At 39.5% G+C, this 24,310-nt stretch overlaps 1 protein-coding gene and 1 non-coding gene across 3 annotated transcripts in view; one reads left to right on the forward strand and one right to left on the reverse strand.

The window, feature by feature from the left end:
- The window catches only part of GPR160 (G protein-coupled receptor 160), a 51,079-nt gene that overhangs the window by 22,424 nt on the left and 4,345 nt on the right, over window positions 1-24,310 (forward strand). The window contains exons 1-2 of one of the 2 annotated variants that reach the window (XM_061168309.1): window positions 17,405-17,973; window positions 23,848-23,963. The gene's annotated coding sequence lies outside the window, so the exon portion shown is untranslated. Of the gene's footprint in view, window positions 1-17,404; window positions 17,974-23,847; window positions 23,964-24,310 lie in introns of those variants that run through there. The other variant, XM_061168308.1, reaches the window with a different exon arrangement.
- On the reverse strand, window positions 19,848-19,970 carry LOC133074317 (small nucleolar RNA SNORA40). The gene has a single exon (XR_009697161.1). It is a non-coding gene; the product is annotated as a small nucleolar RNA SNORA40 (small nucleolar RNA).

Here is a 24,310-nt window from a genome sequence, read left to right on the forward strand (position 1 = left end):
GATGTAAATGTAAGACCTGAAACCATAAAGATCCTAGAAGAGAACATTGGGAGAACATTCTTTGACCTAAATTGTAGAATTTTCTTTTTCTTTTTTTGGATCTGTCTCTTAAGGCAAAGGAATAAAAGCAGAAAGGAACAAATGGGACCTAATTAAACCTAAAAGCTTTTGCATAAAGAAACCATCCGCAAAGCAGCTAGAGAACTTACTGAATGAGAGAAAATGTTTGCAAATGATGTGGCTGACAACTGTGGTGCTGCAGAAGACTTTTGAGAGTCTCTTGGACAGCGAGGAGATCAAACTAGTCAATCCTAAAGGAAATCAGTCCTGAATCTTCATGGGAAGGACTGTTGCTGAAGTTCCAGTACTTAAAGTGGCCAGCTGACGTGAAGAGCCAACTCATTGGAAAAGATCCTGATGCTGGGAAAGATTGAAGGCAAAAGGAGAAGAGGATGACAGAGGATGAGATGGTTAGATAGCACCACCAACTCAGTGGATGTGAATTTGAGCAAACTCTGGGAGATAGTGAAGGACAGAGAAGCCGGGCCTGCTGAAGTCCATGGGGTCACAAAGAGACAGGACTTAGAGACTGAACAGCAACAAAGGGCTGACAAGGGGTTATTATCCAAAATAAACAGCTCATACAATTCAATATCCAAAAACAAACAAGCCCAATCAAAAATAGGCAGAATACTTGAACAGACATTTTTCCATAGAAGACATACAGAGCTCAACATCACTAATTATTCCAGAAATGCAAATCAAAACCACAGTGAGATATCACCTCACACTTGTCTGGATGGCTGAAAAGGAACACAAATAACAGATGTTGGCAAGGGTGTGGAGAAAAGGTAACCCTTGTACACTTTCGGTGAAAATGTAAATTGGTACAACCACTATGAAAACACTATGGTAGTTCCTCAAAAAACTAGGAAGTTGCTGAATGATCCAGCAGTCCCACTCCTGGGTGTGTATCTGAAAAGAAAAAAACATGAATTCAAAAAGAAAACACTGCACCCCAGTGGTCATCAATTGAGGTGTCCATCAACAGATGAGTGGGTAAAGAAGATATGGTATATGTATACAGTGGAGTACTACTCAGCCATAAAAATGAAATCCTGCCATTTGCAGCAGTGTGAATGGACCTAGAGAATATTAATGCTTAGTGAGATAATTCAGAGAAAGACAGATAGTGTATGATATAATGTATATGTAGAATCTAAAAAGTAAGACAAATGTATATAGCAAAAGAGAAACATATTCACAGATTATTAAAGCAAACTAGTGGTTACCAGTGGAGAGGGCGGGGGAAGGAGGAGCAAGGTAGGAGTATGGCATTAAAAGAGATACAAGCTACTGTATATAAAATACATAAACGGCAAGAATATATTGTATAGCACTGGAAATTATAGCCATTATCTCATAATAACTTTCAGTGGAGAATAATCTGTAAAAATACTAAATCTCGGCTGTGCACCTGAAACTAATATTGTAAATCAACTCTACTTCAATAAACATAATAAAATTAATCAGTGTGAGATGTGTGTTATATTTTCCAAATCCTGAGAGAATGGAAAAAAAGCAGTGGGTGTTTATGGTAGTAGAGTAAGCTGGCATAGGTCTGGAATGCTGTTGTCGATGACTTACAGGACCCAGGTTGATTGGCTAGGCTATCCCAGATTGTATGAAGTTGAAAAAGGGATTTTCCTTAGGTGATTGGCCTAGTTTACTTGCTCAGCAATAACCAACAAAGCCATAGTTTTAGAAACTACAGACAACTGAACTTGAGCTATGTCATCATCTGATTATTGAGTCATCCCAAGAGCTCGGGACTGCTGGTGAGGTCTCATTGAGTACAGGTTTCTGATTGGTACTTTCCAGATCATTGTATGCTTAAACCCCTTCCTTTGCTTAAGAGCAGAACTAAAGTTGAGGATAATCATTGAGAACTAGGACGCAGTCTCTAGTTCAAATGTCCTTTGAGGACTAAGCCTCTTTATAAACATGTTTACTAAGCATTAGTCCCATATATATTAGGACATTTCTGGTGGTGATGCAAATACTAGCTCCCAAATAACATGTCCTACTTTTGAACAACTCCTAATCTTATAACCCTCTAACTGTTGCTCTTATGAGCTCTTTTCCCAAATATGTTAACTTATTTAGGTATATTCCTATTTATTGATATCATTCTTAAAATTTTGTGGCAGGGAACTCATACAGGGGCTCTGTATCAACCTACAAGGATGGGATGGGGAGGGAAATGGGAGGGAGGTTCAAGAGGGAGGGGACATATATATACCTATGGCTGATTCATGTTGATGTTTGACAGAAAACAGCCAAAATCTGTAAAGCAATTATCCTTCAATTAAAAAACAAATTAAAAATTTTTTTTTAATTTGGTGTCAAAAGCAATATAAGGTATAGACTCCTTTCTTCTTAATTATGAACATTGCACTTGTATTAATCTATTTGTTCCTACCAAAATGATAAAGAGATGAATATACATGTATGGGGTTTGCAATAAATAAGACATAGTCATATTAGGAGGGAAGGATATGTGAAAATATACATCATTATAATGTTAATTTATAAGCAAACCTAGAGCATTGGGTAAAAATTAATGATAGCCTTATGGAAAACTGAATCTCATCAATGTAACCTAATTTTTTCCAGAACATTGTAAGGATCTGGAGGAATCAGGGCACATACATCTTGACTTTCTCATGCTGTTGATTTAATTATGAATAACATGATCAGCAGCAACCCAGGGAAGCATAGTTTAGCTTGTATGTTACCACAGTCAGAGGGTGGGCAGGGCAGAGACACCAAGGATGTGCTTCTGGTATGGAGTAGCACTTACCAGTTAACCCTTCAGAGGTCAGTCTGGGACCCAGTTCTTTATTAAATAAACTTTAATCTTGTGTATATATTTGTGTGCCAGAAATACTGGAAACAGAAGTCAAAATAACCTGGATAAATTAGGTACTTACAAACTGGACAGTGTCAAATGAAGGCTAATTTTGTAAGCAGGAAGTTCATGTTGGAGAATGGTTGGTTTTGTGTCTGTTACTGGCAGAAAGAGCCCCTGGGTCAGGGTGAATCATGAGATAGTTGAACCATCAATAACTATAATATGTGTAAAGCGCCACATCTTATAAGCCAGGGCTCTGGCTAAGGATACTTATATGAGGTTGAGAGCAGCCAAAGATACAGTGAAGGCTTACAGTGGATAAAAAATTTGAAATAGAAGCAGGGACATATGCAGCTGGATGGGAAGGATATGAAAAAGAAGCAATTGGAAGTATTTTGTATTAAGTAGAATAGGCTAAAATTAGGTAAAATATACAGTGGCTCAAATTCAGTATATACTGTACAATTAGGTAAAAAATACAGTGGCTCAAATTCAGTACGTTTATTTCTCTCATGTAACAGTCCCAGGTGAGTATTTGCAGCCCTCTATGCCCGACTGATACAGCTCTGCTACCTTCACCTGTGTCCTTCAGAGTTGCTCTGGTTGCTTATAGAAAGAAGGATGAGTTTTGCCCAGAAATGGCTAACATCACATCTACCCACATCTCATTGGCTAGAAATCAGTCCCATGGCCATTCCTAATTGCATGGACGACTGGGAAATACAGGTCAGCTGTGTGCTTCAGAAGAGAAGAGAGCACAGAATTTGAGAACCAGTAACCATTTCTGTCATACCTCTGAGAAACAGCAATTGAGTTGACAAATTCTTTTTTCAGTTTTCTTTTTTGATATGGACCATTTTTGAACTCTTTATTGAATTTATTACAATATTGCTCCTGTTTTTTTTTTTTTTTTTTTTTGTCCATGAGGCGTCTTAGCTCCCTGACCAGGGATTAAACCCCACACCCCCTGCCTTGGAAGGCAGAGTCTTAACCACTGGACCACCAGGGAAGTCCCAACAACAGAGAATTTAATACTGGTTAAACCATGATTCACAAATGGTCAGCAGTCCCTGTGGAGGAGAATATGGCAATATCTGACAAAAGTGTATAAGTAAACATTTACCCTTTCACCTGGCAGTCTCAGTTATAGTAATTATTCCAGAGGAAACACCTCCACAAATCACTTTTGTAGAAAGTACTTAGCAACTATAAACCAGAAACAAGTGATAAAGGGTGGGTGGATATGGGTGGAGGGAATAACAGTGGAAATGGGACTTTTCTGAGTATCTGTTTTTATATAGTTTTTACTTTGAACCATGTAAATATTTAAATGTTTGAGCTGACTCATTGGAAAAGACCTGGGATACGGGGAAAGATTGAGGGCAGGAGGAGAAGGGGACAGCAGAGGATGAGATGGTTGGATGGCATCACGGACTCAATAGACATGGGTTTGAGTGGACTCCGGGAGTTGGTGATGGACAGGGAGGCCTGGCGTGCTGCAGTTCATGGGGTCACAAAGAGTCAGATATGACTGAGCGACTGAAAAAGTTAAACAAAAATGAAAAAAATCATGAAATTTAATGTACAAAAAACAACTAATAATCAAAAACAGTATATCAAATTGATCGTTGTTGTTCAGTTGCCCAGTCATGTCCAACACTTTGTGACCCCATGCAGACCCCATGGACTGCAGCATGCCAGGCCTCCCTGTCCTCATCATCACCTAAAGGCATGGCTTATAGCTTCATTGAGTTATACCAGCCCTGTTAACCATGACAAGGCAGTGATTCATGAAAGGGATCAAATTGACTATACAACCATAAATTTTGTTGTTGTTCATTCACTAAGTTGTGTCCAACTCTTTGCAACCCCATGAACTGCAGTGCCTCAGGCTTACCTGTCCTTCACTATCTCCCAGAGTTTGCTCAAACTCATACCCACTGAGTCGGTGATGCTATCTAACCATGTCATCTTCTGCTGCCCTCTTCTTCTTTTGCCTTCAGTCTTTCCCAACATCAGGATGTTTTCCAATGAGTCAGCACTTCATATCAGGTGGCCAAAGTATTGGAGCTTCAGCATCAGTCCTTCTAATGAATATTCAAGGTTGATTTCCTTTAGGATTAACTGGTTGATCTCCTTGCAGTTCAAGGGACTCTCAAGAGTCTTCTCCAGCACAACTCGAAAGCATCAATTCTTCAATGCTCAGCCTTTTTTATAGTCCAACTGTCACATCCATACATGGCTACTGGAAAAACCATAGCTTTGACTCTACATAACTTTTTCGGCAAAGTGGTGTGTCTGCTTTTTAATATGCTGCCTAGGTTTGTCATAACTTTCCTTCCAAGGAGCAAGCGTCTTAATTTCATGGCTATAGGCACCATCTACAGTGATTTTGGAGCCTGAGAAAAAAAGTCTGTCACTATTTCCATTGTTTCCCCAGCTATTTGCCATGAACTGATTGGACTGGATGCCATGATCTTAGTTTTTTGAATGTTGAGTTTTTCCCATATTTTTACTCTTCTATTTCACCATGAATTTTAAAAAAGAATTAATTAAAGTAACTTTTTAACAAAGTGCTCAGACTCTGTACCCCTAGGAGGATATAGTCAAGGGCAAAAGGAATGGGAGAAGAAGTAGCACTTTATTTATATGTTTAGTTGTTGGCAAGGGTATCAGTGCAGTAACTCGAAAACTAGTATGTACTGTAGTTAGTATGAGTAAATCAATGTCCTAATGTAACTGGGAGCCAGGTTGTCACTGGGAGAGGGAAATAAAAATAAGGAATGAGGTAAGAAAGAATCCTGTGATGTTAGCCTTGAAGTGGAGGTTATCAGTATCAATTCCTGATTTAAAAAAAAAATTCTAGCCCTGCCCACTGAAAAGGCCTAGACACAAAGACACCTCAGTAATAATCTGCACACCTCTTGCTCAGGCTTTCCTTTCTAAATAATGTGGGGGGGTTTGGGGTTTTTTTTTTGTTTTTACAAAAAGAACTAGGGCTTCTTGAAAAAAGTGACTCTGGGTCTGCAAAAGTACATGATGCCTGAAAGCAAATGAATGCTTAAGGACTGAACATGTCGGGAGGAGAGAGTTTCAGGTGGAGAGAACTCTGACAGGATGAATGTGGGAAAGTTTAGCTATTCAAAAGAATGATGATGTCAGTGGGTTTTAACACACTGAATAAAAACAAATCCACATATCTATAATAGAAGGCCAGTGGAAAATAATTGCCAGTTTGTAAATGCAGAAAAATCACTGTTTCGCAATTCCCAGTATGGTGATTGATTCAGGCAGTGGATGGTAGAACTAATATCAGGTTAGACTTTGTTAGGAAACAGCATAGTTTTATCAGTCTCAAGGTATTACCACCCTAGAGATCACTTATTGATTACAAAAGGGAACAGGTACCCCAACAGTAGAGAAATATGGCAGACACCTCCTGCATCACGTGCTCTAAATTCACATGACCGACAAGGAGACAAACTGACACAATGGGACATATAGTCTAGTGTTCTTACCGAAACTGTTTATCTAATATGGAGGAAACAATTAGACAAACACAGATAGTGCATTCTATAGGATGATTGGCCTAGAGTCTTCAAAAATAAAGTATCAAAAAGAAAAAAATGATAGAGAACTATTCTAAATTAAGAGAGACTGAAATGACTTAAGTAAACACAATCTGTTATCCTTGTCAGTTGTTTCATTTGCTTCTATTTTCTCCCATTCTGAGGGTTGTCATTTCACTTTGCTAATATTTTCCTTTGTTGTTTTCCTTCACTTAAAGCTTTTAAGTGGGTCCCATTTGTTTTTGTTTTTATTTCCATTACTCTAGGAGGTAGATCATTGAGGATCTTGCTGTGATTTACATCAGAGAGTGTTCTGCCTGTGTTTTCCTCTTAAGAGTTTCGGGTCTTACATTTAGGTCTTTAATCTCTTTTGAGTTTATTTTTTGTGCATAGTGCTAAGAAGTATGCTGACTTCATTCTTTTACATGTAGCTGTCCATTTTTCCTAGCACCACTTGTTGAAGAGACTGTCTCTTCTCTATTGTAAATTTTTGCCTGCTTTGTCAAAGCAAGGTGCCCATGGGTGTGTGGATTTATCTTCAGGCTTTCTATTTTGTTCCATTGGCCTATATTTCTGTTTTTGTGCCAGTGCCGTATTGTCTTCATGACTGTGGCTTTGCAGTTTAATCTGAAGTCAGGAAGGTTGATTCCTCCAGTTCCATTCTTCTTTCTCAAGATTGCTTTGGCTTTTTGGGGTCTTTTTTGTTTCCATACAAATTATGAAATTATTTGTTCTAGTTTTGTGAAAAAATACTGTAGGTAGTTTAATGGGGATTGCATTGAATTTGTAAATTGCTCTAGGTATAAGTCATTTTCACTGTATTGACTCTTCCAGTCCAGGAATATAGTATATCTTTTCATCTGTTTGCATTGTCTGATTTCTTTCATTAGCGTCTTATAGCTTTCTGCATGTAGGCCTTTTGTCTCTATAGGTAAATTTATTCTTAAATATGTTATTCCTCTTGTTGCCATGGTGAATGGGATTGTTTCCTTAACTTCTCTTTTTGATTTTTCATTGTTAGTGTGTAGGAATGCAATGGATTTGTGTATTAATTTAATATCTGTGACTTTACTGCATTCATTATATTTATAATACTGTATTTACTGTATTCATTCATACTTGAGTGATTTTCTGGTGGCATCTTTAGGGTTTTCTATATAGAGAATCAAGTCATCTGCAAACAGAGTTTTATTTCATTTTTTCCAATCTGGATTCCTTTAATTTCTTTTTCTCCTCTGATTGCTGTGGCTAGGACTTCCAAAATTATGTTGAATAATAGTGAGGAGAGTGGGCACCCGTGTATTGTTCCTGATTTTAGAGGAAATACTTTCGGTTTGTCACCACCGAGGATAATGTTTGCTTTGGGTTTGTCATATATGGCCTTTATTATGTGACGTATGTTGCTTCTATGTCTATTTCTGGAGGGTTTTTTAAAATCATAAATGGGCGTTGAATTTTGTCAAAGGCTTTCTCTGCATCTGTTGAGACGATGGTATGGTTTTTATTTTTCAATTTGTATCACATTGATTGATTTGCATACATTGGAGAATCCTTACATCCCTGGAATAAAAACCACTTGATCTTAAAAAAGAAAAAACCACTTGATCATGATGTATGATCTTTTTAATGTGTTGCTGGGCTCTGTTTGTTATAATTTTGTTGAGGATTTTTGCGTCTATGTTCATCAGTGATGTTGGCCTATAATTTTTTTTTTTGTGGCATCTTTGTCTGTTTTTTGGTATCAGGATGATGGTGGCCTCATAGATGGGTTTGGGAGTTTTCCTTTCTCTGCAATTTTATGGAAGAGTTGAGCAGGACAGGTGTTAGCTCTTCTTTAAACTTTTGGTGAAATTTGCCTGTGCAGCCAGTTGGCCCTGGGCTTTTGTTTGTTGGGAGATTTTTTATTACAGTTTCAATTTCTGTGCTTGTGATTGATCTGTTTACATTTTCTGTTTCTTCCTGGTTCAGTTTTGGAAGGTTATTCTTTTCGAAGAATTTGTCTGTATCTTCCAAGTTGTCCATTTTATTGGCATATAGTTGTTCATAGTAGTCTTGTATGATCCTTGGTTAGGAAAATTTTAATAGTAGGGAAAGTGTATTAAAGTCTCCATCCCGTCATGACCCCATCTGACAAGTTCCTGCCCATGTTATCGTTGTTTTTTGACTTCTTAAGTGTCGTTCCAGGATTTCTTTATGCATATGTGGAACTATGTGTTTTTTTGTTTGTTTGTACCACTTTTACACAAATGGTGGTATGTTCTGTGCACTGTTCTGTATCTTGATTTTTTCCTTAATAATGTGTTTCAGAGACATGTCCATGTCAGTATCTGGAGAGTTTCTTTTTCTTTTTATTGTTTTATTTATTTTTTTTTTTTTGAGAGTTTCTTTTTAAAAAATAACTGCATAGTATTGCATTGGATGAATTTATTTAACTGTTTCCTTGTTGATGGATATTTAGATTATTTCCATTCCTTTGTTATAATAAGCAGTGCTTCCATGAATAATCTTATAGACATTTTTTCATGCATGAAAGTGAATCTGTAGGATATATCTTTAGGAGTGGAATTTTTGGCTCAAAGGACATGCACATATGTTTGCAACTTTGATAGATATTTTCAAATGGCTCTTCAAAGGAGTTTTTCCAGTTATACTCCTACAGTCTCACAGATATACACTATTGACAAATTTGGGAGGGTGCCTATCTTTTTAAGAAACAGATAGGATAGCTTAAATTTCTGGTTTTCTGTATGAGTGATGTTGATACCTTTTCATATATTTAATAGCTCATTTTCCCTTTTTGTGAATTGTCTTTTCCAGTCCTTCGCTCTTTTTACTATTTCACTGTTGGACTTCTGATCTTTTCTCTGGTTGATTTGTAAGAGATTATATTTTATAATTTTTTTTCCAGTTTGTTTTCTTTTGATTTTTCCTATAGTTTTTATGTCAGAAAGTGTTGTTATTATTTGGTTAAATTTAGTAATCCATTAAAGGTACTTCTGGCTTCTTGTTGTTGAAGAGCCTGATCCTAGGCCGTTTGTCCATCCTTTGTATGCTAGTTTTCCATCTGCTAATTCCAAACTCCCACTCCATCGCTTTACCACCTCCCCTCCCCCTTGGCAAACAGAAGTCTGTTCTGTTTGTGAGTCTGTTTCCATTTCATGCATACATTCATGTATGTCATACTTTAGATGTCATGTATGTGATATCATGTGATATTTGTCTCTTTCTGACTTACTTCACTTAGTATAACCTCTGTGTCCATCCATGTTGCTGCAAATGCCATTCTTGCATTCTTTTTTACACTTGCGTAGGCTTTCTTGCGTTTCTAAAAAGTAGTTTTGTCACCCAAGTGTTTGTTCCTGGAAACTAGTCTTACACTTTCTTTGAAAAGTATTTGAGAGGTCTTTCACGCCTCTGTTTTAGTGTATAGATCACGTCTCCATTCCTTCTGTTGAAGAACTGGACCACTTGACCTTTAGCGTTTTCCACTGTGACTTTCGCTGATTGCACACTAATCATGCAGCTCAGTAGTCCCTCTGTGTTCATTACCTTGTTTAAAAACAGCTTTACTAAAGTATAACTGACATACAGTAACTGTGCATATCTAATGTGTACAGTATGATACCTTTTGCCATATATCTATACCCATGAAACACTACCAGCATCAGGAGAGTAAACACATTTATTGCCCCAAAAGTTCCCTGTGGCCCTCTGTAATTTCTCCCTTCTCCCCCTCCTATCTCCTCAGCAACTAATATCTGCTTTCTGTCATTGTAGGTGAGTTTGTGTTTTCTGAGATTTTATGCAAATGGAATCATGAAGCATGCATTCTGGTTTTTGCCTGGCCTCACCCACTAAGCATAGTTATTTTGAGACTCATCTGTATTTTTGCATGTATTGATAGTTCCTCCTTTTTATTGCTCAGCAGTGATCCACTGCATGGGTCTCCCACTCTTGTTTATCCATTCACTCATTGATCGGAATCTGGATTGTTTCCAGTTTTGTGTCCTTCGCATTTCTTGCAAATTGATAGCTGGATCCAGAGATCTGACAGACTCAGGTTCAGCCTGTATAAGGCACAGAATGTTTGGTTCCTCTCCCGCTGTGACAGTCATAGCCATAGGTGCTTAATGCCAGCATCTGTTAATTCATGGGTGGAATTTCAGGTCTACAACTTATTTTTCATTTATAAGTTGGAACACTCTAAAGAGCTGCTTCCCTTCATCTACTACTTGGTTACCCAGTGGTACGCCTCATATAAGGCAGCATAAATCCTGTATTTTTTCCCTTAATTTACCTGTTTTCAAGGAATCCATTCTATCTCTTAATTCTTTGTATAAAATTTGTTTTCTCTTGCGAAACTGGTTATCTCTTCTCTTCTGTTATCACTGTTGCGAAATTTCTGATGTATCTCAGCATGGGTCTAGTTTCTTCCATCAAGGTGGAAGGTTTTCAGTCTTGAAAAGCTTCCTGTTCTAGAAAATGGTACAGCCTTTTCTTCCCAGTTTATTCTCTTTCTGGGACTCCTATTGTTCTGATTTCCCACCTGCTGGACTGGTTTTCTGTTTTCTTATCCTTCATCTTTTTGTTCTGCATTTTCTGGGAAATTTCCTGCACTTTATTTTCTAACTCTACAGTTCAGCTTATCATTTCTGCCGTCAGACTTTATCTTGCAGGAGTGATTTATTTTCTGTGGTGGTGGTTAGAAATAGCTTCCTCTTTTTGTTTCGTGAATATACAGTACCTTCTCCCTGAAAACAGTGAGTTTTTAAATAGTGTTTTCTTCTAGCACTGTGTCTCTTTTCTATAAGTTATCTTTTTTTCTGCTTGTGGGTTTGACTTTTCATTGTAGAGATTTTCTTCGAATGTCTGAGGATCTGTGGATGTCTGGTCATACTTATGAGTAGAGCATAATCTGGGAAGTTTCCTTAGGGGAGAATCAGTGTCAGTATCTTTACTATTTCTTCCTGGATTGATCCCTAGAGAAGGATGTTTGGATCTTTATGTTTTGTGAAAATGGTATTCTTGCAGTCTACGTGAGGAAAAGAAGGCTGGGGAGGTCTCAACTTTTAATGTGCATAGTTTTACTCAGAGTCTGTTTTCAGCCTGGTAGCCCTTCATCTTCAACTCTTGCTGCAGTCTAGAGACTCTTAGGTTCCCCATGCCAGAGAACAGCTCCATTCTTATTCCACAGTTTGGGAGAGACTGTTACCTGTTGCATTGAATTGGGGAAGGAATCTCGGATCTGTTTATTTCATTTGCAGCTAATCCTCTTGTTTTTTAGTCCCATCTTTGCATCCCTTTTCAAAGTTACCTGGGCCAACAATTCCTAAGCCTTTTGGGGGCCCTGAGGTATAAATTAGGTTGCCACTGTGCTTTCTCTGTTGCTGGCATTCTTCAGTTTATTATCAGTATATATGACTCTTCTGAAGATTTTATTAAAAATGCTGATTGATTCAACAGCTCCAAGTTGGAGCCTGAGATTCTGTATTTATAAGCTCCTTGCTGTGGTGTTTAGTTACTAAGTCATGTCTCTTCGAAACCCCGTGGACTGTAGCCCGCCAGGCTCCTCTATCCATGGGATTTCCCAGGCAAGAATACTGGAGTGAGTTGCCATTTTCTTTTCCAAGGGATCTTCCCAACCCAGGGATCGAACCCGAGTGTCCTGCTTGGCGGGCTGATTCTGTTCAATTGAGCCCCCTAGGAAGCCCATAGCAAGCTCCAAGGTGATGCTTATGTTCCTGTTCCTATTTTCTTGGAAAGGAAAGAAACAGCTTCATTGGAGGTTGTATCATAGTTTATATAGCCAATTTCCTATTGATGAATATTTAAATTAATTCTAGATTTTTACTTTTAATATTTTGAGATGAAAGCATTAAAAATAAATAAACAAACATACCCATTTCCATGTTCAGTTTGAATTTTGAAAGATATATATTAACTTGTTGAACCACCACCCCAATCCAAATAAATTACATTTTCATCTCTACAAAAAAGTTGCCTAGTGCCTCTGCCCCAGCCTGGCCCTAGGTTTCTACTGATGGTATGTCTGACTCTATAGATTAGTTCTGCTGTTCTATAATTCCATATAATTGGAATTATGCAGTCTGTACTATTTTGTGTTAGGATGTTTTCTTTCAGCATGTTTTTTTAATTTATCCCTGTGTAGCATGTATCAGTACTTTATTCCTTTTTATTGCTGAAAAGTATTCTACTGTCTATCTATTCTTCTATTATTATACTTTCTATCCATAAAAAGTATATTCTATGGGTATACTACTGTTTGAAAGTGAAAGTGAAGTCACTCAGTCATGTCCGACTCTTTGCGACCCCATGGACTGTAGCCTACCAGGCTTCTCCGTCCATGGGATTTTCCAGGCAAGAATACTGGAGTGGGTTACCATTTCCTTCTCCAGGAAATCTTCCCAACCCAGGGATTTAACCCGGGTCTCCTGCATTGTAGGCAGACGCTTTACCGTCTGAGCCATCAGGGAAATCCAATACTACTTAGGTGGTGCTAATGGTGAAGAATCCACCTGCCAATGCAGGAGACTAAAAAGACTTGGGTTCAGTCCCTGGGTCTTGCCTGGAGAATCCTGTGAACAGAGGAGCCTGATGGGCTATGGTCTGTAGGGTTGCAAAGAGTCAGACATCACTGGAGCGACTTAACACACAGTTTATTTATCCATTCTCCTGTTGGTGGACATGTGGTGTGGGTTTTGGAGCCATGGTGAATCAAGGTGCCACATACATTTGTGTCCAAGTCCCTTTTTGTGGACATACATCTTCACTTTTCTTGGGTAAAGACCTCGGAGGAGGGTTATTGGATAAAATGGTGATCAGATGTCAGTGTTGTTAAGAAATCTGCAAGCTGTTTAAGCACTTTCAGGTCGTTCTACATCCTTGTCAACACACGTATTGTCAGTCTTTAAATTTTAACTCTTCTAGTCTCATTGTGGCCTTCGTTTCCTGAACACATCTGTTCAAATCTTCCGCCCATTTTTTGAAAGGCTAATTATCTTAGAGTTATAAGAGTCTGTTCTTATTCTGGGTCCAAGTCATTGATAAGATACCCTGTATATCTTCTCACTGTAAAGTCTATAACTTTTGTTTTTCTTAACTATGCTTTTAAAGAGAAGTGAATATTTGTTTTTTAACTGAGTCCAATTTATCAGCCTGTGTGTGTGCGCGAGCACATGTGCCCCTGCTGAGAGAGCTGTGACCACTGCAGTGGAGGCCCACTTGTTTTTCAGTCACTTAAGTCGTGTCCAGCTCTGCGACCCTGTGAACTGCAGTATACTAGGCTTCCCTGTCCTTCACTGTCTCCTGGAGTTGGCTCAGACTCATGTCCATTGAGTCGATGATGCCATCCAACCATCTCATCCTCTGGCATCGCCTTCTCCTCCTGCCTTCAGTCTTTCCCAGCATCAGGGTCTTTTCCAGTAACTCAGCTCTTCACATCAGGTGGCCAAAGTATTGGAGCTTCAGCATCAGACCTTCCAGTGAATATTCAGGGTTGATTTCCTTTAGGATTGACTATTTTGATCTCCTTGCAGTCCAAGGGACTCTCAAGAGTCTTCTCCAACACCACAGTTCAAAAGCATCACTTCTTTGGTGCTCCGCCTCTTTCATGGTCCAGTGCTCACATCCATACATGGTTACTGGAAAAACCATAGCTTTGACTGTTCAGGACATTTGTTGGCAAAGTGATGTCTCTGCTATTTAATAAGCTGTCTGGGTTTGTCATAGCTTTTCTTCTAAGGAGCAAGAGTCTTTTAATTTCATGGCTATAGTCACCGTCCACAGTGATTTTGGAGCCCAAGAAAATAAAATCAGTCACTGGTTCCACTTTTCCCCCATCTGTTTGCCATGAAGTGATGGGACCAGAGGCCATGATCTTAGTTTTTTGAATGTTGAGTTTTAAGCCAGCTTTTTCACTCTCCTCTTTCACCCTCATCAAGAGGTTCTTTAGTTCCTCTTTTCTTTCTGCCATTAGAGTGATATCATTGTATCTGAGTGTTGGTATTTCTCTCTGCAATCTTGATTCCAGCTTGTCATTCATCCAGCCCAGCATTTCACATGATGTACTCTGCATGTAAGTTAAATAAGCAGGGTGACAATATATAGCCTTGACATACTCCTTTCCCAATTTGAAACCGGTCCATTGTTCCATGTCCAGTTCTAACTGTTGCTTCTCAACCTGCATACAGGTTTCACAGACAGGTAAGGTGGTGTGATATTCCCATCTCTAGGAATTTTCCAGTTTGTTGTGATCTACACAGTCAAAGGCTTTAGTGTAGTCAGTGAAGCAGAAGTAGATATTTTTCTGGAATTCTCTTGCTTCTATGATCTAGCAGATGTTGGCAATTTGATCTCTGATTTCTCTGCTTTTTCTAAATCCAGCTTGAACATCTGGAATTTCTTGCTTCACATACTGTTGAAGCCTAGCTTGAAAGATTTTGAGCATTACCTTGCTAGCATGTGAAATGAGCGCAATTGTATGGTACTTTGAACGTTCTTTGGCATTGCCCTTCTTTGGAATTGGAATGAAAGCTGACCTTTTTCAGTCTTGTGGCTACTGCTGAGTTTTCCAAATTTGCTGGCATATTGAGTGCAGCACTTAACTGCATCATCTTTTAGGATTTCAAATAGCTCAGCTGAAATTCTATCACTTCCACTAGCTTTGGGTCCCTCCCCGCAAATTCTTGTCTTATCTGAAATGCAACTTTATTTGGAAATAGGTTTTTTTTGTTGTTGTTGTTGTTGTTTTTTTTTATTATTATTATTATTATTTTCCAGTGGGTTTTGTCATACATTGATATGAATCAGCCATGGATTTACATGTATTCCCAATCCCGATCCCCCCTCCCACCTCCCTCTCCACCCGATTCCTCTGGGTCTTCCCAGTGCACCAGGCCGGAGCACTTGTCTCGTGCATCCCTCCTGGGCTGGTGATCTGTTTCACCATAGATAGTATACATGCTGTTCTTTTGAAATATCCCACCCTCACATTCTCCCACAAAGTTCAAAAGTCTGTTCTGTATTTCTGTGTCTCTTTTTCTGTTCTGCATATAGGGTTATCGTTATCACCTTTCTAAATTCCATATACATGTGTCAGTATGCTGTAATGTTCTTTATCTTTCTGGCTTACTTCACTCTGTATAATGGGCTCCAGCTTCATCCATCTCATTAGGACTGGTTCAAATGAATTCTTTTTCATGGCTGAGTAATATTCCATGGTGTATATGTACCACAGCTTCCTTATCCATTCATCTGCTGATGGGCATCTAGGTTGCTTCCATGTCCTGGCTATTATAAACAGTGCTGCGATGAACATTGGGGTGCACGTGCCTCTTTCAGATCTGGTTTCCTCAGTGTGTATGCCCAGAAGTGGGATTGCTGGGTCATATGGCAGTTCTATGTCCAGTTTTTTAAGAAATCTCCACACTGTTTTCCATAGCGGCTGTACTAGTTTGCATTCCCACCAACAGTGTAAGAGGGTTCCCTTTTCTCCACACCCTCTCCAGCATTTATTGCTTGTAGACTTTTGGATAGCAGCCATCCTGACTGGCGTGTAATGGTACCTCATTGTGGTTTTGATTTGCATTTCTCTAATAATGAGTGATGTTGAGCATCTTTTCATGTGTTTGTTAGCCATCTGTATGTCTTCTTTGGAGAAGTGTCTGTTTAGTTCTTTGGCCCATTTTTTGATTGGGTCATTTATTTTTCTGGAATTGAGCTGCAGGAGTTGCTTGTATATTTTTGAGATTAATCCTTTGTCTGTTTCTTCATTTGCTATTATTTTCTCCCAATCTGAGGGCTGTCTTTTCACCTTACTTATAGTTTCCTTTGTAGTGCAAAAGCTTTTAAGTTTCATTAGGTCCCATTTGTTTAGTTTTGCTTTTATTTCCAATATTCTGGGAGGTGGGTCATAGAGGATCTTGCTTTGATTTATGTCGGAGAGTGTTTTGCCTATGTTCTCCTCTAGGAGTTTTATAGTTTCTGGTCTTACATTTAGATCTTTAATCCATTTTGAGTTTATTTTTGTGTATGGTGTTAGAAAGTGTTCTAGTTTCATTCTTTTACAAGTGGTTGACCAGTTTTCCCAGCACCACTTGTTAAAGAGGTTGTCTTTTTTCCATTGTATATCCTTGCCTCCTTTGTCAAAGATAAGGTGTCCATAGGTTCGTGGATTTATCTCTGGGCTTTCTATTCTGTTCCATTGATCTATATTTCTGTCTTTGGAAATAGGTTTTTGAAGATGTAATGAAGGTAAGGCCATACCAGAATAGGGCGGGCCCTGAATTGCAGATGACACCACCCTTATGGCAGAAAGTGAAGAAGAACTAAACAGCCTCTTGATGAAAGTGAAAGAGGAGAGTGAAAAAGTTGGCTTAAAGCTCAACATTCAGAAAACTAAGATCATGGTATCTGGTCCCATCACTTCATGGGAAATAGATGGGGAAAAAGTGGAAACAGTGTCAGACTTTATTTTGGGGGGCTCCAAAATCACTGCAGATGGTGATTGCAGCCATGAAATTAAAAGATGCTTACTCCTTGCAAGGAAAGTTATGACCAACCTAGACAGCATATTAAAAAGCAGAGACATTACTTTGCCATCAAAGGTCTGTCTAGTCAAGGCTATTTTTTTTCCAGTGGTCATGTATGGATGTGGAGTTGGACTGTGAAGAAAGCTGAGTGCCGAAGAATTGATGCTTTTGAACTGTGGTGTTGGAGAAGACTCTTGAGAGTCCCTTGGACTGCAAGGAGATCCAAACAGTCCATCCTAAAGGAGATCAGTCCTGGGTGTTCATTGGAAGGACTGATGTTGAAGCTGAAACTCCAATATTTTGGCCACCTCATGCGAAGAGTTGACTCATTGGAAAAGACCCTGATGCTGGGAGGGATTGGGGGCAGGAGGAGAAGGGGACAACAGAGGATGAGATGGCTGGATGGCATCACCGACTCGATGGACATGAGTTTGAGTCAACTCTGGGAGTTGGTTATGGACAGGGAGGCCTGGCGTGCTGCAACTCATGGGGTCACAAAGAGTCACAACTGAGCGACTGAACTGAAGCGAATGCAGTGACCAGGGTTCTTGAAAGAGGAGAGGACACACAGAGACAACACAGGGGAGAAGTCTGTGTAAAGATGGAGGCAGAGACAGGTGTTCTGCTGGCACAAGCCAAGGAATGCCACAAGTCTCCAGAAACTGGAAGAGGCAAGGAAGGATGCTCCTCTAGAGCCTTAAGGAAGCACAGCTGTGCTGAGACCTTGATTTCAGATTTCTGGCCCCTAGAACTGTGAGAAGATTAATTTCTGTTGTTTTGACTACCCAGATTTGTTTTGGTAATTTTTTATGGCAGCCCTTGGAAACTAATACACCTACTAGGATCACAAAGATCTCCTGTTTTCTTCTACAAATTTCAGCTTCACTTCTACATTTAGTCTTATGGTCCATTTGGAGTTTATTTTTGTGTATGGTGTGAGGTAAGAATTAAGGTTAATTTTTCCCATATGGATATTCATTTTCTAGGACCATTTTTAGAAAATACCATCCTTCCCTTTCTTAATTAACTTGTCCTTTTGTTGAGAATCAACTGACCCTAAATATGTGAGTCTACTAGATTCTCTTCTGTTCCATTGATTTATAGGACTATCCTTACGGAAATGCTGCTCAGTTGCGGCCAACTCTATGTGACCCCATGGACTGTAGCCCTCCAGGCTTCTCTGTCCATGGAGTTTTCCAGGGAAGAATACTGGAGTGGGTTGCCATTTCCTACGCCAAGGGATCTTCCCAACCCAGGAATCGAACCTGTGTCTCTTGTGTCTCCTGCGTTGGTGGGTGGATTCTTTACCACTGGAAATCCCATCCTTATGCTAATGCTGATGCTGCTAAGTCGCTTCAGTCGTGTCTGACTCTGTGCGACCCCATAGATATCTGGCAGCCCACCAGGCTCTTCTGTCCCTGGGATTCTCCGTACAAGAATACTGGAGTGGGTTGCCATTTCCTTCTCCAATCCATACATGTGTGCTAAGTCGCTTCAGCTGTGTCCGACTCTGTGTGACCCTATGGACAGCAGCCCACTAGGCTCCTCTGTCCACGGGATTCTCTAGGCAAGAATACTGGAGTGGGTTGCCATTTCCTTCTCCCCCTTATGCTAATGCTCCCTCTTTATTTCTGTACCTTTTATAACAGTTCTTAAAATCAGGTAATGTAAGTTCACCAACTTTGTTCTTAAAAATTATTTTGGCTCTGTTGGGTCCTTTATATTTCCATATAAGCTGTAGAATCAGCTTGCCAATTTCTACAAAAAACTTGGCTGAGTCTTACAGTCCATCATAAATGTCTTCATTGATTTAGATCTTCTTTAATTTCTTTCTGCAATGTCTTTATAAGTGTAAAGGGCTTTTTTAAAATTATGTGTGACACAGACAAAATTATTTGTCAATCCATTTTTGAGGAATTTAACATGTTCTGATTCCTTCCACTGCCAGTCACCGTAGTTCCTCCAGTGTTTGAGTCATAATCTTCAAGATAGCCCTTTTAAAAAGAACTTTTGCTCAGTCCACAGTTGTAAGTCCAGAATTCTTTGAGGTCCTCTTCTTTAATCTCCAGTGGGATATGGACACTCTTCAAAAATTCCCCACCTGTAACCTTTAGGATCCAGTTTTCTCAAACAGTTTATCTTAGGCCCATGTTTAGGGTCAGAAGAGACAGATCTGATTGGTTTTTAATTTTTCACACCCTCTAAACATGAATACAGTTGAAATCATATTCACTCCTAGGCTGTCACGTCCTAGGGCAGATCACTGGGCTGTGCCAGTACCTTCTGACATTCAGACATTGTGTTCTCAAGGTGAAAAGTCTTAAAAAACAAGCCGTCCTTGTTTCAGGTCAACACTAAAATTAGAGCACTGAATCAATATAGTCATTTCCCTCATAGTTTATGCTTTTAAATTGTCAATTCAATAATCCTGGAAGCAACCTTTGTGTGTATTCAGTTCAGTCCAGTCGCTCAGTGGTGTCCGACTCTTTGCGACCCCATGAATCGCAGCACGCCAGGCCTCCCTGTCCATCACCACCTCCCGGAGTTTACTCAAACTCATGCCCATCGAGTCGGTGATGCCTTCCAGCCATCTCATCCTCTGTCATCCCCTTCTCCCCCTGCCCCCAATCCTTCCCAGCATCAGGGTCTTTTCCAATGAGTCAACTCTTCGCATGAGGTGACCAAAGTATTGGAGTTTCAGCTTCAGCGTCAGTCCTTCCAGTGAACACCCAGGACTGATCTCCTTTAGGATGGACTGGTTGGATCTCCTTGCAGTCCAAGGGACTCTACATTACTTGAGTCCATTTTAGGTATCATGTTCCTTCTTATCCGTATCAGAATTGATGCTGAACAGGGAGTTCTCAGTTGCAAAAGAGGATTTTTGTACCTGTCTATAAGTTTTTGTCCACAAATGATACAAAAGCATACACAAGTGCTATTTCTGAGTGTTTAAAATATTCAGAATACTGTGCTTGCATGTTATTTGTTAAACAGCCCTACATCCTTCATATTTTTGATGCTATGGCAAATGTGATTTCATTTTCCAGTATCACTGGTATATAGAAGTTGATTTTAAAAAATTAATCTGCAGCCTTGCTACGTCTACTTATTTTAGTCGCTCTTACTGCAGACTTTCTAAGTACTTGATCATATCGCTTATGATTAAAGACAGCTTTCCTTCTCTCCTATGTACATGTCTTTTATTTCTTCTTGATGACTTCCTGTGTTAGCTAAGAGCTCTAATGAAATGTTGAGGAGGGTTGGAGGGTGGACATCCTTGCATGGCTCCTGATTCAGGGGGAAAAGCACCACTCTTTCAGCATTTGGGTTTTTCATTGATGCTTTTTATCTGCTTGGAAAGTTCCCTTCTCTTTGTGAGTTTTTTTTTTATCATGTTGGGTTTTGTTAAGTGCTTTTTCTACATCTATTCAGATGATCATATAGTTTTTCTCCTTTATTCTGTTAACATGATGAATCACATCATTCTCTAGTGTTAAACCAAGATTGCATTAGCTATGATGTATTAGGTTGTTATATTATTTTTGTACATTAATGAATTTCATTTCATAGCATATGTTTTGTTAAGGTTTTTTGCCTCGTATTCTTGAGGGATGATGCTTTATAATTTAGTTTTCTTGAAATGTCTATGTTTTTTGTTATAAGGGTAATTCTGGTCTTATAAAATAAGTTGGAAGGTGTTTCTCTCTTCTCTTCTCTTTGGTATTTCTTCCTTAAATGTTTGGCAGAATTCATCTGTGCAAACATCTGAGCCTAAAATTTTCTTTGTGGGAAGGTTTTTAAGTACAAAGTCAATTTCTTTAATAGGAATTTTTTTTAAATGTGTTTATATATTTATTTCTGGCTGGGTTGGGTCTTCGTCACTGCACAGGCTTTTCTCTAATTGCAGCACATGGGGGCTATCTCTAGTTGTGCGAGGGCTTCTCATCACATCTTCTCTTGTTGCCACCACCAAGCTCTGGAACACACGGGCTCGGGAGTTGCGGCTGAACGCACCACTGACCGGGCTTCAGTCGCTGCGGCTCCTGTGCCCTGGAGCTTGCTGCTCGGCACATGGGATCTTCCCAGGTCAGGGATTGAACTCGTGTCTCCTGCACTGGCAGGCGAACTCGTTACCACTGAGCCACTGGGGAAGCCCCGTGAGCCCTATTTTTTTAAGGGATCTTTTTGAATGAGTTTTGGTAGTTCATGTCTTTCCGGAAATTTGTCTGTTTCATCACAGTTGTCTCATTTATTGGAAGAAAATTATTCTAAATAGTCCCCTATTATCTTTATAATGTTTGTAGGATCTGTACTGAGGCCCTCTCTTTCCTAATTTTCCTAAGTTTTTTTCTCAGTTTGGTTGGAGGTTTATAGTTTTATTGTTTTGTTTTTCAAAGAACCAGCTTTTGACTGTTTTTACTGTTGTGTGTATTTTAAAATGTCTTTTGTTTCCTGCTCTTTATTTTAGCCTTCCCTTGGTTACTTTGGGATTTACTTTACTCTTTTTTTTTTTTGGCCACACTGTGAACCATGTGAGATCTTAGTTCCCTGACCAGGGATTGAACCTACACCCTCAGCAGTAAGAGTGCAGAGTCCTAATCACTGGACTCCAGGGAATTCCCTTACTTTTCTTTTTCTTAAGGTGAAAATTTGGGTCACTGAATCAAGACCTTCTCTTTCAATATAGGCAAATATAAGAATGCCAGAACAAGACAGTACAAAAACAGTTAGTTTAGTGGAAATTTAAAACTGAATTTTTATTTTCTTGATTTTCTTATATTTGCATTGCTGCTTTTCAAAATTGTTTTGTCTACTATAGATTTATAAATTTTGATAATATAAATACTACATGCTATTCCTTAAGGAAATGCTAAGAGAATTACAAGGCATTTTTAAGTGTCAGGATAGGCCATAACGTATAATCATGAATCCTCCCAGCTTGATATAACAGACTGTCTTCCTGCTTCCACTGTCCATCCATTCTGAATCCCCGGGGGCTTTGCTGCTCTGCCACACGCAGTCACTCAAGGACCCAGGTTGACAGGTCCCACTGTGTTGAGCTATACCGTCTGGAAGACATGGCATTGATTCCCTGTGGCAGGAAGAGTACCCTGAGGGACTCTGCTCCGCTCCTATGGGTACAAGTAATCTACATAGTCACTCTTACTTGGAAAGCTTGTTCACATAAATTAGATCCCTTTCTACATTTCCAGTTGTAAGCTGAGCCACGATTGTGGCTTCCTGAAGAGTTTTGAAGTCAGACCCAAGGTTGAACTTCAAGCTTCAGCACTTAACAGTCATGCATCCCAGGGAAATGTGCTGGTTAACCCCCGAGCGTTTCCTCATAGGAAAAAAATGCCTACTTTTCATGATGCTTGTAAGGGTTAGGAAAAAAGTATGTGAAACCGCTGGACAAGGCTTAATACATTATTTCTCCCACAGGCTTTCTTCACTCGGGAGGTTCAGCAAATCCAGCTACAGGCTAATCTCATTTTCTGTATAACAATAGACCGGAATGTTAACTGTGCTCATCTTCCCATCTGGTTAATGCAAATGGTTTTGTTAAATTTTTCTGTGATTGCGTAACACAGCCATTTGATTGTAATAATGCTATGAAGTTATATACCTTTTTTGTTTTACTCTCAAACTTTCATTAATATACAGCAGACTTTACAAAAGCTACATGTGTGATACTGCAGCTGATTTTTATAAATGAGAATTCAGCTGCCTGCTACTGAGCCAGATACTAAAGTAATTTGTGAAATGTGAAAGAGTGCAACTGAGCTCACTCAGTTTTTTTGTTTGGGAAAAGAGAGTAGTTTTTCACTTAAAAAAAATGTTAACATGGAACAAGTGTCAAAAGGTCCTGAAACAAAACAGTTTGAGAACTGCTAGTTTAGACTCTGAACCTGTGGCTGAAGACTGCCATGTGAGCAGGGTTCCTGTTATCCGCACTTGTATCTCAGGGTCTTTGGTGACTTCATCCAAGTATCAGGGGCTCCCAGCAGTGATACAGAACCCGCCTGCCAGTGCAGGAGACCCAAGAGACTCAGGTTCAGTTCCTGGGCCAGAAAGGATCCCCTGGAGGAGGAAATGGTAACCCACTCCAGTATTCTTGCCTGGAGAATCCCATGGATGGAGGAGCCTGGCGGGCTACAGTCCGTGGTGTCACAAAGAGTTGGACATGCAGAAAGAAAAACACCAATACGGTATATTAACGCATACCTATGGAATTTAGAAAGATGGTAACAATCACCGTAACAATCACCCTATATGCGAGACAGCAAAAGAGACACAGATATAAATAACAGAATTTTGGACTCTGGGAGAAGGTGAAGGTGGGATGATTTGAAAGAATAGCACTGAAACATGTATATTACATATGTGAAATAGATTGTCTGTCCAGGTTCGATGCATGAGACAGGGCACTCAAAGCCGGTGCACTGGGACAACCCTGAGGGATGAGATGGGGAGGGAGGTGGGAGGGGGATTCAGGATGGGGGACACATGTACACCCATGGCTGATTCACGTTAATGTATGGCAAAAGCCGCCACAATATTGTAATTAGCCTCCAACTAAAATAATTTAAAAAAACATTTAAAAAAGTCAGACATGACTGAGTGCACACACACACACACACAGTCTAAGTATCCCTTTTCTTCCTTTTGCTGGAAAAAAGATTATAAACAATTAGTTACTTGCTCTAATCCTACAAATAGTTTTTCTAAGCAGAGATCTGGAGGCAGTTGCACTGAGCTGCAATTATTTAGATGGCTATTAATGATGGTTATTTTTGTTTGCTTTCACACACAGCTTATTTGCATGGCGTTTTGGTATGCCAGGAACCAAAAACAAAATAATTAAAGGCAGTGAAACTGAAGTAAACTAGGAAGATCATCAGCCCAGAACGGCCTGTTGGAAGAAGCAGAGTAAGTAGAGTGTGCCATTGAGAATTCGTTGGGTTGTATTAATACATGGAAAAGCAGAGACTGGGTCAGTGAAAAGAAATAATGTTTTGTTTCTCTCAGGCCTAGCCTGCTAATACTTCTAAACTGGCCAGATCACACAGCAAGTCCAAAGATGCCTTGAAAAGGACGTGCACGTTAACTTCTTAAGTTGTATAAGAGCATGACTTGATTCATAAGTAGTCTAAAACATCATGCAGGAAAGGATCATATCTTAATAAATCTCTGACCTAGTAGTCAAGGGAAGACTGGGGACAGGTAGCCTATCAAAGGACTTTTGTCCAACAAAATATTGCAATTTTAAATACTTT

The sequence above is a fragment of the Dama dama genome, chromosome 19, assembly GCF_033118175.1.
Source record: "Dama dama isolate Ldn47 chromosome 19, ASM3311817v1, whole genome shotgun sequence".
Lineage (NCBI taxonomy): Eukaryota > Metazoa > Chordata > Mammalia > Artiodactyla > Cervidae > Dama > Dama dama.